The 13388-nt window shown below is 40.5% G+C and overlaps 1 protein-coding gene across 1 annotated transcript in view; it reads left to right on the top strand.

Annotated features, from left to right (window-relative positions):
• Positions 1–2434: 2434 nt before the first annotated feature.
• Positions 2435–13388, top strand: part of LATS1 (large tumor suppressor kinase 1) — a 41814-nt gene continuing 30860 nt past the window's right edge. Inside the window, exon 1 of the mRNA XM_030853184.3 lies at positions 2435–2700. The gene's annotated coding sequence lies outside the window, so the exon portion shown is untranslated. The remainder of the gene's footprint in view (positions 2701–13388) is intronic.

The following is a 13388-nucleotide window of genomic DNA, read 5'->3' as shown; positions in this document are numbered from 1 at the left end:
CAGTAGCTGACAGACCAGCCTAACATAGCCATCAGACATGCATCAACTGTCAAAACAATTTTTGTACAGACCATGGTTATAAGAAGCTAAATTGTAATTAATACTAGACTGTAAAATACTAGCTGCAACAAATCAAAACACAGATCTTACTCCTGCATAGTGTGGAATCAACTTATTAGCCAGAGAGATCCTACAAGCAAGGATTCCCCAGTAGCAATGAGCACACCAAGAACCCAGATTTGGTTTCTAATACCATTCTCCAGTAAAAGGAACCAAGGCTCCTTGGAGGGGCAGGAAATAAACCAGATAGTTTGGAACATTTTGTAGTCCCAGAAAGGAAGAAAGTTAAGGAAAAAAAAAAAAACCACAATGATGGGAGTATGTTATAGGGACACAGAAGCTAACTGGAAGAGCTCCAATAGCCAAAGCTGGAACAATCTGATCAAAAACAATACCCAAACTATTAAATAAATATCCATGAGTCCACATTGATAAGAATAAGTGTTTGAAAAAAATGGATGAGAGACAAATCTGCTCAGAATTCCAAATAATTTGTGTAGATTCTCCACTCCCAAGGAGGTGGAACACAATTCACTCCTAAGTGTGGGCTGCTCATAGTTGAGAGCCTTCCCCTAAGACAGTGTGAATTCCTGGGAGAGCCTGTGTTCTCAGGACCACAGTGCTCTCCAAACTTTTTCCATGTGTGCTGCCTCTGTTCCTACAGTCATCCAAGCATGAGACTTGCCCCTTACATCTGTTGATAAAAACAAAATGAGACAACCTACTATACATAAAATAGATAAGCAACAAGGATTTGCGGTACAGCACATGGAACTACATTCAGTCTCTTGTAATAACCTATAATGGAAAATAATATGAAAAATACATATATTTAGAACTGATTCACTTTGCTGTATACCTGAAGCTAACACAGTATTGTAACTCAACTAACAAAACAAAAACCACACAACTACAACAATCAAAATATCCCTCTTCCATGAAGCACTGAAGAGTTGAACAGGCTGAAGCTGGACCAACGGTTTTCCATCACAGCAACACAAAGACCTCCAAACACAATGGCAGCTATTGCCATTCTCAGACATCAGCACCCTTAGTAGGCATTTTCCTGGTCTTTCACCTCCACCCACTCCCAGTCTCAGCCACGTTTCATCCTGTTGGTTGGTTCTTCTATCCTGAACATTCCTTCTCTCCTTTCCCTGCTCTTTTCTCCCCCTACTTCACAGGAGTAAATCTCTTAATATATAGAGCAATTCACTGAGGTCCTTGAATTATCTAGGAATTCTCCCAAAGACAGTAGTTTTTGGAGATGCCCATCTTTAGGTTTAGAGAGATGAAGAGCTTAAATAAAGAAGTTCTGAGGGTTGGTGACAGAGGTGACAAGGTTTAGGCGGCAGTCTGCTCTTCCAGATACATAATCCATGTACAAAGGACAAGCAAGCCCGTGAACATATTAGATTCATATAATTCATATTAATTTTGAGGCTGAAAGATACCCTGCAGGTTACTTAGTTCTCCAGCTGAAGAAAGTAAGACCTAGAGCTATTAAGTCAGCCACTTTGGGCCATGTCTTCTACAGACTCTGTGATTGTGGAATACAAATTTTCAACCAAGGGCTCGTGGAATGTAATCTTTTAACAGGTTTTCACATTTGAACTTCTGGATACAGTAGCCAGCAACTAATTCAACATCAGAAAAAAGTCTTAAAAAAATTGTCTCTAGTAAAAAAGGATGAGATATTTGAAAATACTAAGTATATATTTTCTAGAGGCATAATTGGCAAAGGCGCTCTTTACAATGGGTGGGCGGTACCTTTAAACATCATAAAACCATTGATCCCATCCCAAACTTCTAATTCAATCTAACAAGAAATAAAACCTCTTCTCGCAGTCACCATTATCCCAATTACGGCAATAACGACTTCCTCTTCTACCGAGTCGGCTGACATTAAAAATCTCTAAACTCCCTAATCTGTCCTGGTTCGAGAATATACTAATCTGGCTGATTCAGAAACTACTTACGGATTTACTCGGGGAAAGAGTGCTAAGCAAAAATCAATTTATTTCAAAGCGTCTAGAAATCCCGAATCCCGATGTCCACAGCGAGGTTCTGAGAATTAAACTCCTCCAAATGCGCATCTTTTATCCTATATTCGTCCATAGAAAGAGTTCAACTGAAAAGAGATAGACAATGAAATAAATGAGTGGGCTTGGGATGGGGGAACCTGACGCCACCAGCCGGGGCGAGTCACCTGAGCAGCGCAAGGCAGGTGCGACGCGGAGCGACGCTCGCAGACACGCAGAGAAACGAGCGACTACGGAAAGCGGGAGGCCGCAGGCGACGCGCTCACTCCCCGTCGCCGGGCGGGCCGAAGCCCCCAGTCCTCGGCCCCCGCGCAAGCGACGCCGGGAAATGCCCACATCCGGGAAACCTGCAGCGGAGTGCGGCGGCGGCGACACCAAGTGGAAGGCAAAATGGCGGCGGTGGCGGCCTGGTGCTAAAGGGAGAGCCAGGTCCCCGCGACCCCCGCGACGGGCCGCGCTGGCCCGCGGCAGTCCCCCGGCGTCTCTGCCCGCCCTGTCCCACCGGGGATACTCGGAGTCCCCGGGACGGCCTCCGGCCGCCTCGCCGCCCGCCCTCGGGCCCGTGGCCGCTGTCCAGGAGCCCCTCTCTCCCCTGCAGGTAGGTCCGAGGCTGGCGTAGCGGGTGGGGCGCACTCTCTTCTCCCGCGCCGGAGTTGGCGGGGCGGTGGCCGCCGGGGCCCACGCCCATCCCCGCTGGCGGGGGTCCAGGGGCTGCTACGGACTGGCGGGCCGGGCCGGCCCGGTGCGGGCCCGACTTGGCTGGTTGCACGGACCTGAGCGGAGCCCTGCCCTGGGGAAGCGAGGGTTGGCCGCGTCCGGAGCTGGAGGAAGAGCCCCGGGCTTTGCGGCCTTGGAGGTTCAGGTTGGGCTAGGAAGAGCCGGTGTCGCCGGAGGCCGTGCGCGGACTTCCTCGCACCTCCACCCTTATCCGCAACACGCACGGGTCAGCGGTGTTCAGGAAGGAGGGAAAAGCGAAGGGTGGGAAAAGCGAAAGGTAGTTCTGAAGGAAATTCGCAGTAACAGAGACGCAGTTCTTTCATCCCAGAGGGACCCGATGCTGGATATACCTTGAAGAAATTCTCGGAATTTCTACTTACAGTCCACTGTAAATAGGGTACTGTTCATAGCTGGAAGGAGTAGGAGAGATGGAGGGATCTCTGTGGAGTAGGCGTGTGTATGTAAATACAGAAAAGGAAGGAAAGGAAATTAAGGGAACATTGTTTATTATAACTTCAAAAAGAATTTGTATCACAAAGAATGACTCTCAGGTGACTTGATTTAACCCCATTCTCCAATTGAAAGTTCTTTTCTAAGGGAAGAAAATGTAATGTCTGTTGACCCATGTGTTAATATTACTCAAAATATATCGTCATGTAGAAGTTATTCATAAATCTAGTGAGAAATAAGTATAATCTCGCACAAATAATATTGTTTCATTCCGGTTAGGGAAATGAATTTGAATCATGTGAAGCTTGAATTTGAATCATGTGAAGCTTGTCCGGCCTTTATGGATTATATATTGAGGATTAAGAATTTTTTATCAAATTTCCTCCATGTGGAAGAAACGGTAGGACATTATAATTGGAATGAATGTTCTCTGCTAAGGTGTCTACGTTTGTGATTTAACTCAGGTTATTTCTGTGATAAGTTGACAGACAGGTAAAATGAGCTAGTTGATTCCCTAAGGCAGTGGAGGAATTTGACTGATTTAACAGTAAAAGAAGTAGCATTGTGTTCCTCTGATCGGCTGCTCCTGCAAGAAACTAGATCATGGTACATGCCAGGGAAGGCGCATTTTTTTCTATGCCTGAATATTTATTGAATATGACTTGCCACTCTTCAAAAGCAAATAATAAAATACTTCTGCTACATATTTTTGATATCATGTGTGGATATCCTTCTGTAGGTTGAGTTTTTGTTTTTGTTTTTAATGCTTCTCCTCGTTACTCTACGTAAATGTAGTCTAGGAACAGTTTCAGTTCTGGTTATTTAGTTTTTGTTCTAGATGTTATATTTACATTAGTGGGGGATTTTTGTAGACCACAAAAGTTATTTAGTTATTGATCAACATTTTTATCAAGTAGAAATGGCAGTCATTTTTCAGCATGAAGATAAAATATGGTGATTGTTTTCACTTTTGATAAGTTAATTCTTAGAAACTGAATTGGAGAAGATGTCATCAGTATGCAGAGATTCTTGAATATTGCTGTATGAACAACTAAGACTATGGTGCTAAGACAGTACATATTACTGTTGTTATTCTTATGACTGATTTAGTCAAATTTTGAGACAGGCCATCTTTCTTAAAAACCTAATTCAGGGCTTCCCTGGTGGCGCAGTGGTTGAGAGTCCGCCTGCCGATGCAGGGGACACAGGTTTGTGCCCCGGTCCGGGAAGATCCCACATGCCGTGGAGTGGCTGGGCCCGTGAGCCATGGCCGCTAAGCCTGGGCGCCCAGAGCCTGTGCTCCGCAACGGGAGAGGCCACAGCAGTGAGAGGCCCGCGTACTGCCCCCCCCAAAAAAAAAAAAAAAAAAAAAACCTAATTCAACCTAAGGTAACACTGTGAAATCTTCTATTGTAATGGGATCTATTCTTCTTCTAAGCTGGACAGTGATATTTGTTTGGACTCACATTTTCACATTTGATGAAGGTCTGAACTTTCTAAGAAATGGAGGTTTTGTCTTTTCAGTCTAACCAGTTTAAGTATCTCTTCAAAGAATGTGAGTAGTTATAATCCCTTAGGAAAACTCAAGATGTAGGTATGGTAAAAAGAGCCCTGGGCTGGTTCAGGATGTGTCAAGTCCATTCCTAGCATGATGTTGAGATGCCTAAATGGTCTTAGGCAGGACACATTACCTCTCTGGATCCATTTGCTCATCTGAAATTATAAATATATATATGTAGATATATAGGTAGATATACATATATAGAGATAGATATACCTATCAATCTATCTGTCTATATCTATATATCCCCAAGACACCTATGCTCTGTCAATCTGTGATCTAGTAGGAAAAATAAGTTTTATTTGACTGTGCAAAGTGCATTTGGAGTTCAGAGGAGGTTGACAGCTACCAGTTCAATGAAAACTTCAGGAAGGAAGCATTTGAATGGGACCTTCAAGGTTGGGTATAATTTCTACAAGAAGAAATATGGCAGAGGGGCTCTTCCAAGAGTAGTGAACAGGAAGAGTAAGAACATGAAAGTAGAGAAGCACAAAGTACATTAGCTGAGAGCAAGTAATTTGGCTTGGTTAGAATCTGGGTAAGATAGTGGAAAGAGTAAGAAGATAATAACTAACATTTATTGAGTCGGGCACTTATTCTAAACATTTGACATGCATTAAACTTATTTAATGCTTAAAATAACCCTATTTAAATAGGACTATTATTGCGCACATTTGAAGATGAAGGAACTGAGGCACAGCTGAGATCACAAAGCTATTGTAGTTACTGGTAGAACTGGGATTTGTACCCTGCTCTTTGACCCAGATCTCTGACTTTAAGTTAAAGGAATCATTGAGGGTTCTGGAGTAGGGAGGTAGCATGATCAGAACTATGTATTAGGAAGACTCATCTGGCACCAGTGTAGCATGGGTTAAAGAGGTAAGCTGTTTAGTGTTGAAGTGTTCTTCTAAAAATTCTCTTTACTTATTAGAGTTTTCACATATCAGTTTCACGTTTGTTAATGCCAGTGTCAACCATACCTTGTTGGAGGGATTGTAAATTAGTATACCTTTCTGGAGGACAACCTGACAATAAGTATCAGAATTTTAAATATGCATTCTCTTTGACCCAGCAATTCCACTTCTCGGAATTTATCTTAAGGGAAATGCTCGATAATGGGTGCACAAGAATTTTTTTTTAATGGATTGTTTAAATGGTTACAACTCTGTAAATATACCAAAAACCATTGAATTATACACTTTATTATTTAGTCAGTTAGTTATTTTTGGCTATACCACCGTGCAGTATGCGGGATCTTAGTTCCCTCACCAGGGATTGAACCCGTGCCGCCTGTAGTGGAAATCCCAGCACAAGAATTTTTATTGCCACAGTTTTTATTAACTAATTTTTATATGTAGAAGGAATATGTGTATACATGTAAGCTATGAAGCATAGTAAAATGAACATCCATGAACTTACCACCCATCCTCAGAACTAGAATATTACCAATACAATTGAAGTTATCACTGTTTAAAACATTATTTATAATAGCAAAAATTGGAAATAACCTAAAGGACCATCAGTAGGGGATAGATAAGTTATGATACGTCTACATGATGTAATTCAATGTATAGTTATTTTAAAAAGATGAGGTTGAATTGTCATATTTCCTCAGTTCCAAGACACCATTAAGTCTAAAACAAGCAATCTGTTTAGTAACAATTTTTCAGGGGAAAGAAAATAAGCATGGTTTTTAACTAACCTTCAATAGAATACATTTATCCATTCAATTGTATACCATTCAGTTTTTTTGAGTCTTAGCTTTATTCACATTCAGAATCTAGAATTCTTCTGATTTACTTTGGGCTTTGGTTAGTTAACAGATAGCATCATGGTGGCGTGCTGCTTTTCATAACCCCAGTTAATTATCGTGAACCTCTTTATTGACTTTATGATTGAGTATATGATTTTGAGGCATGTCGAAGAATACTGGAGTTTTGTCTTCCTTTTCTTTTGCTTAAACTCTTAGTTTTGTTTTTTCTCCTGAGTTGAGTGAGTTATTGTTAGAAATTAAACAGCTTCTTCTGAAGGTAACTCAAAAGGTTTGCCAGGTATTTGAGTGCTTGTACTTCATAAAAGACTTTTACCTTTGAAAATTCAGTGATCTCACCTGAATTTGGCAGTTGTTTATGCCTTTAATTGCATTGTCTTTTTTTTTTTTGGCTGCATTGGGTCTTTGTTGCTGAGCCCAAGCTTTCTCTAGTTGTGGTGAGTGAGAGTTACTCTTTGTTGTGGTGTGCAGGGTTCTCATTGCGGTGGCTTCTCTTGTTGTGGAGCATGGGCTCTAGGCATGCGGCCTCAGGAGTTGTGGCTTGCGGGCTTAGTTGCTCCGCGGCATGTGAGATCCTGGACCAGGGATCAAACCCGCGTCCCCTGCGCTGGGAGGTGGATTCCTAACCACTGTGCCACCAGGGAAGTCCTGCATTGTCTATTATATGACAATTTCTGAGTACATAATGCTGCATTATAGTGGAATCTTTTTGAAGACATTTGAGCATTAATCAAGGGTCTAGATTCAACCATGTGGTGCTGCCAGTGAAAATAATACAATTGAAGTGACAAGGAAATTTGGCCTTTTATTTATGGTCAGGTTAGCTATGTGTGTTGTCTGCTATTCCAGAACTCCACTTTGGAGCTGGCAAATTCCTTTTAATACTGATTTTAAGATATACTCAGTTTCAGAAATGTTAAAATGTGGAAAAGCATGTATCTGAGAATCAAGAAAACACTATACTTTATGTCCTAGGAAGACATTCATAGTATTATGTTATTCTTTTGCTAGCATGTTGGGCCCTAATCAGCAGTAGCTAGATTCACAGGTCCTATGGTCCATATGTCCAGTACTCTCTTCATCAGGTCCGGATATAGCTCCTCTTGGCTCAGAGACCTTTGAAGTTATCTTCGCTCTCTGTCTCCCACTCACTCACCACATTACACAATAGTAAAACAGGGACAGGAGGGCATAATAAGCACTACTGTTAGAAAAGGAGAAGAATGAGAAATAGCAATTGCTGATAAAATAGTTTTAAAACCACCATAGGCAGATCTTGTGAAAGCAACCAGCGCTGGAGGAAGGGGAGATTCCTTTACTGGACCTTGATTCAGTTGTCTGGGAGGAACTCCCTCATCCATTGTTTTTTGTAACTGTTGGCCATTGCTCTCCAAGAACCTCCTGGGAGTCCTTTTTCCTTAATCATCCTTGGTCACCTATGAAGTGTGAGCTTTGGGGGAATAGTCCGTCTTTGGAAGGTGCAAATCTTTCTTGACTAAGTTACTGCTCGTAGGAGTTGAGAGCCCAAGGGTTTTAAATTTTGAATAGTTGAAGGGTTTTTTAGTTTGAGCTTGAGTGGTTTTTCAAAAAAAAATTTTTTTAACAAAACAGTTTCCTCAATTTAGAAAGCTTCTGATGTGTTTAATTCCAGTCAGTTGCATGTGTCAGTAACCATAACCAAAGTTCACATGTGTTAGTAACCTCATCCAAAGATTTGAGAACTCCCATTTCACTTCTCACTTGGTTATTTGAGGGAAGGCCATACCCTTAACGTTGGTTTTTGTTGTTTTAAACCACTGAGGTACTTTAATCAGCCAAGAAGTTTCAGTGGGCACCTGCGCTCAGAATCTTTTCATCCTACCTCTTCATGTTGGGGTCTAAAAGCGAGCTGCTTTTCCAGTTCTGCAAGACTTTAAATTAATGAACCCTTTCTGTCCCTTTCTATTTTTGTTTGCAAATAAGCTGCTTTTTTTCATGACCTTGTCATTTATTTGTATTGCTTTGCCAAATAGCCAGTAGCAGCCAGCATACGCTTCTAAGATTCTCTTTTCTAAACTCTTGTCATAGAACTACAAGTTCAGTAGGCTGTTTGTTACCTTGTGAGTTATAACAGGCAAACCACTTTATCAAGTATTTTGCCACTGTGAAACATGGTTCTCCATTTTTCCAGCCTCCAGTATCAGTTCCCTTGAAGCCCTCAACCTGACCACTTGGCCGTACTGGCCTACATTATAGCGGCACCTCACTTCTAGGTACCAATTTCTGTATTAGGGTAATGAGAGACTACGTATACAGATAGACAATGGCTAGATCATATATGAAAGTAGAACTCTGACCCACAGTCTTAGTAGCAATAGTCCCAAACAGTCAAGTCTTGGTCAGTAGATGCCAGCTTCTCTCAGGACCAACAAGAGAAAACCAAATATACTTCCCAAAACAATCACATAGGATGTCCCACTTTTAGTTAGCTGGCCTCCAGCTTCCTCATGACAGCAGCCTACAACTAGAGCATACCTGAAGTCTTTTTCCGCTTCCCTGCCTGCCTTTGAGTCTCTGCTAAACACGAGTGACAGTGGCCAATTCCCTTCCAATAGCAAGCTCTGAATAAATAGACTCTGCTTGTTTTGACGGTCTTTATTGCCACAATGATATTAGGCTGTTTTGTGGTAACAAATCCCAAAATATCAATGACTTAACACAACAGAGATTTCCTATCTTGCTCACACACAGTCCAATGGGGGTCGTTAGTAAGCCATCCAGTGGCTTAGGGACCCACAGTCCCCTATAATGTGAAGCTACCATCTCAAAATGTGACCTGGATTGTCATTGAAGCAGGAAAGCAACAGATGGAGAAGCACAGTGGCTTTTAACTGCCTTGGCCCAGAATGGACACACATTACAGATACCTACTAGCGGGGCTTTGGCAACTAACTGGGAAATAGAGGGCAGTATGTTAGTGTAGTCTCTGCCACAGGTATTAATCAAAAGCAATTGGATGAAGACATGCCACATTTCCTCCATTTCACCATTTCTGACATCAGGTGATGCAGATCATATTACAATTGAAATGAACATTTAAACATAATGTTTCTGTTATTTCCCTTGAAAAGCTAATGCTAAACAATATTGTTACATAGAATTAATGGTTTCTTTAAAGAAATCCTGTGTGTTTTAGTGTACTTTGTATTTGAATAAGAATAATTTGTAAGGCGGGGAGGGGAAACTGGGATGAAGTAAGAGAGTAGCATTGACATATATACACTACCAAATGTAAAATAGACAGCTATTGGGAAGCAGCTGCATAGCACAGGGAGATCAGCTCAGTGCTTTGTGACCACCTAGAGGGGTGGGATAGGGAGGGTGGGAGGGAGGCTCAAGAGGGAGGGGATATGGGGATATATGTATACATACAGCTGATTCACTTTGTTATACAGCAGAAACTAACACAACATTGTAAAGCAATTATATTCCAGTAAAGATGTAAAAATAAATAAATAAATAATTTGTAGCAGAACCATTCCAAGATACAGAGCGCTATAGTCATTTCATTTTCTTTATTTTTTTGCTTTTGGTTTTGGAAAACTCAAGTATACACAGAAGTAAAGAGAACAGTACAGTGAACTCTCATGTACCCATCACCCGGCTACAACAATCATCAGTTTATCACTTTTGTCTCATCCAAATCTCCATCCACTTCATCACAAAACCAAATTACTTTGAAATACCAGGCATCATATCTTATTCACAAGTATTTCTACATGTATATGAAAGAGCTAAGTGTAAACTAATCATTTATTTAAACCTATAACACATTATCACATGTATCCCAGAACTCAAGTCATTTCTGTGACCACTGTGCACTCACTTGGATGTTAGGAATGTTAGTCAAAGTACAGAGTTATAGAATATAGGACTAGAGTGAAACTCACTGGTCCAGCGTTCTCTAAAGTATATTACATAGAGCATGAATCCCATAAAATGCTCTGGGGGAAAAAGTTGTTTGGTCAACACGACATTCTCTTCCTGTAAAGTCACATGATAATGTAAAAGAATGACATCATATTTTGTGTGTTACGATCCCATTTTGATTAAGAGTAATTTATGTTAGAGTATGAAGTATTAATAGTGATTGTATTAGTTTTCTGTGCCTTATGTAACAAATTACTACAAAATTGAAGGCTTAAAACAACATAAATGTTTTCTCATACAGTTCTGGAGATTAGAATTCTAAAATCAGTATCACTGGCCCAAAATCAAGTTGTTAGCAAGGCCACTCTCCCTTAGGAGGTTCTAGGAGAAAAGCAGTTCCTTGCCATTTCCATCTTTCTTTTGGCTGCCAGCATTCCTTGGCTTCTGGCTGCACCCTCTAGTCTCTGCCTCCATGGTCACATTGCCTCCTCCTATTCTGTGTATCAAATCTCCCCCGCCTCTCATGCATGTACTGCTCAACTGGATAATTGTTGATAATCTCCCCATTTCAAATTCCTTAATGACATCTGCAAAGTCCCTTTTTCCAAATAAGATAACATTTTCAGATTCCAGGGATTTGGAAGTGATTATCTTTTGGGATGGCATTATTCAGCCTACTACAGTGATTCTCTCTCTGTTGAAGGAGGGACTTATGAGGGACTTCTACTTTACATAATTATATAATATTTGAATTTTTCAGTAAGGTCCATCTTTTTATAATTAGAAAAAAACCAAGATTATATTTTCTTAAGAGTAAAAAGAAGGAATAAATCACCTGCGTTTATTAGTTTAACAGATATTTTTGCACTGCCTGCTGTTTACCAGTTTCTGTTTTAGGGGGATGGAAGGCAAATGTAGTATCTTGACAGAGAGAAACAAAACTATGCTTATTTTGGTTTTTCTTCTCTATCAAGGAGAATGATCTTGGAAGTGGTAAAATAATAATAAAATGATGGCTAGGGGGCTTCCCTGGTGGCGCAGTGGTTAAGAATCTGCCTACCAATGCAGGGGACACAGGTTCAAGCCCTGGTCCAGGAAGATCCCATGTGCCACAGAACAACTAAGCCCGTGCACCACAACTACTGAGCCTGCACTCTAGAGCCCGCGAGCCACAACTACTGAAGCCCTCGTGCCACAACTACTGAAGCCCGTGTGCCTAGAGCCCGTGCTCTGCAACAAGAGAAGCCACCACAATGAGAAGCACGTGTACCACAACGAAGAGTAGCCCCTGTTCACTGCAACTAGAGAGCCCGCACGCAGCAACGAAGACCCAGAGCAGCCAAAAATAAATAAATAAAATTTTTTTAAAATTTTAAAATTAAAAAAAATAAATAAAATGATGGCTAGGGACTTCCCTGGTGGTCCAGTGGCTAAGACTCCGCACTTCCACTGCAGGGGGCACAGGTTCGGTCGGGGGACTAACATCCCTTATGCCACACCGCCCGGCCCAAAAAAAAAAAAATGATGGCTAACTTGGAGTTGAAACCCAAAATAAGTGAGATATTAAAGGATTGCCTAGATGCTATAAATTAAGTGCAAACCAGATACTGAGAGAACTGACATGTGACATTGCACAACCACTGTTGTTAATCCTTGTTGATGGAGAAATGATAGGTTCTATACTGGAAGTGGAAAATATCTTCCCTTTTAGAAAGGGTAGAGAGTTGATTCTGCAACTTTAGACTGGTGAGCTAAGTGTTAAACCTAGAAAAATTCATTAGTAAGCATTAATATTCTGGGAAGGCTGAGGGGAAAAAATGCTTATCATTAGAGACCAGCTTTCTTCATAAAAGCACAAGATGTATCAGTCCGAATTTCATTTATGAAATAATTATCAGTAGATTGGGTCATGTTGTAGACAGACGTAACAGTGACAAAGTTCATTATTTTTGTTTTTACAAAATGGAGAAATGTGGGCTGCTTGTCAAGTAGAATTTGATTGATTCATAACTAATTTAGCAGTTGTACCACAAAAGTACTGATTATTGAGGTGAAGACATCAGGAAACTGTGCCTCTAGTGGTCTGCTTCAGGACTTCATCCTGTCTCAGGCCTTCTGCAAATATTCCTGTATGTGTATATATGTAATTAATATCCATAAATATAATTTTTTAAAATAAAAAGGTTTATTTTTAACAGCTGTATGATACAATTTATATACCATAAAGTTTGTTCATTTAAAGTGCATAATTCAGTGTTTTTTGTTTTTTTGTATGTTTACAGACCTGTACAACCATCGTGATAATCTTTTTTTTTTTTTTTTTTTTTGAAACTGATATGGCTCTTATACTGGGCTGCATTGCCTTTGGGGCTGTTGCAGCCCTCCTGTTCTTTTTTTTTTTTTTTAATTTTTATTGGAGTATAGTTGCTTTACAACGTTTGTGTTAGTTTCTGTACAGCCAAGTGAATCAGTCATACGTATACACATATCCACTCTTTTTTAGATTTCCTTTCCATTTAGGTCACCACAGAGCATTGAGTAGAGTTCCCTTTGCTATATATTAGGTTCTCCATCACAGTAGTCTGATTTTAGAATAGAAATTGGCTTTTATTTTATACAAAGTGTTTTGAAATTTGCCTTTTTTGCTTAAGAATATTAAAGAATATTATGGGTATCTGTTCATGAACTGCATCAGTCTTTTTAACATCTCCTTCATCACGTTATATAGATGTACTATAAATACTCAAACAATTACTGATGAGCATCTAGATTGATGACATCTATATTTGCTCTTATAGATGGTATTGCCAGGAGCATTCTACAGTTTTAAACATTTGTGTGTATATTCCTGTAGTTGTATTGGGTTGTTCCTCTTAAT

Source organism: Globicephala melas, chromosome 14, assembly GCF_963455315.2.
Source record: "Globicephala melas chromosome 14, mGloMel1.2, whole genome shotgun sequence".
Classification (NCBI taxonomy): Eukaryota; Metazoa; Chordata; class Mammalia; order Artiodactyla; family Delphinidae; genus Globicephala; species Globicephala melas.
Note: the sequence above shows the minus strand (reverse complement) of the source record. Positions and strands in the feature narration are given on the sequence as shown.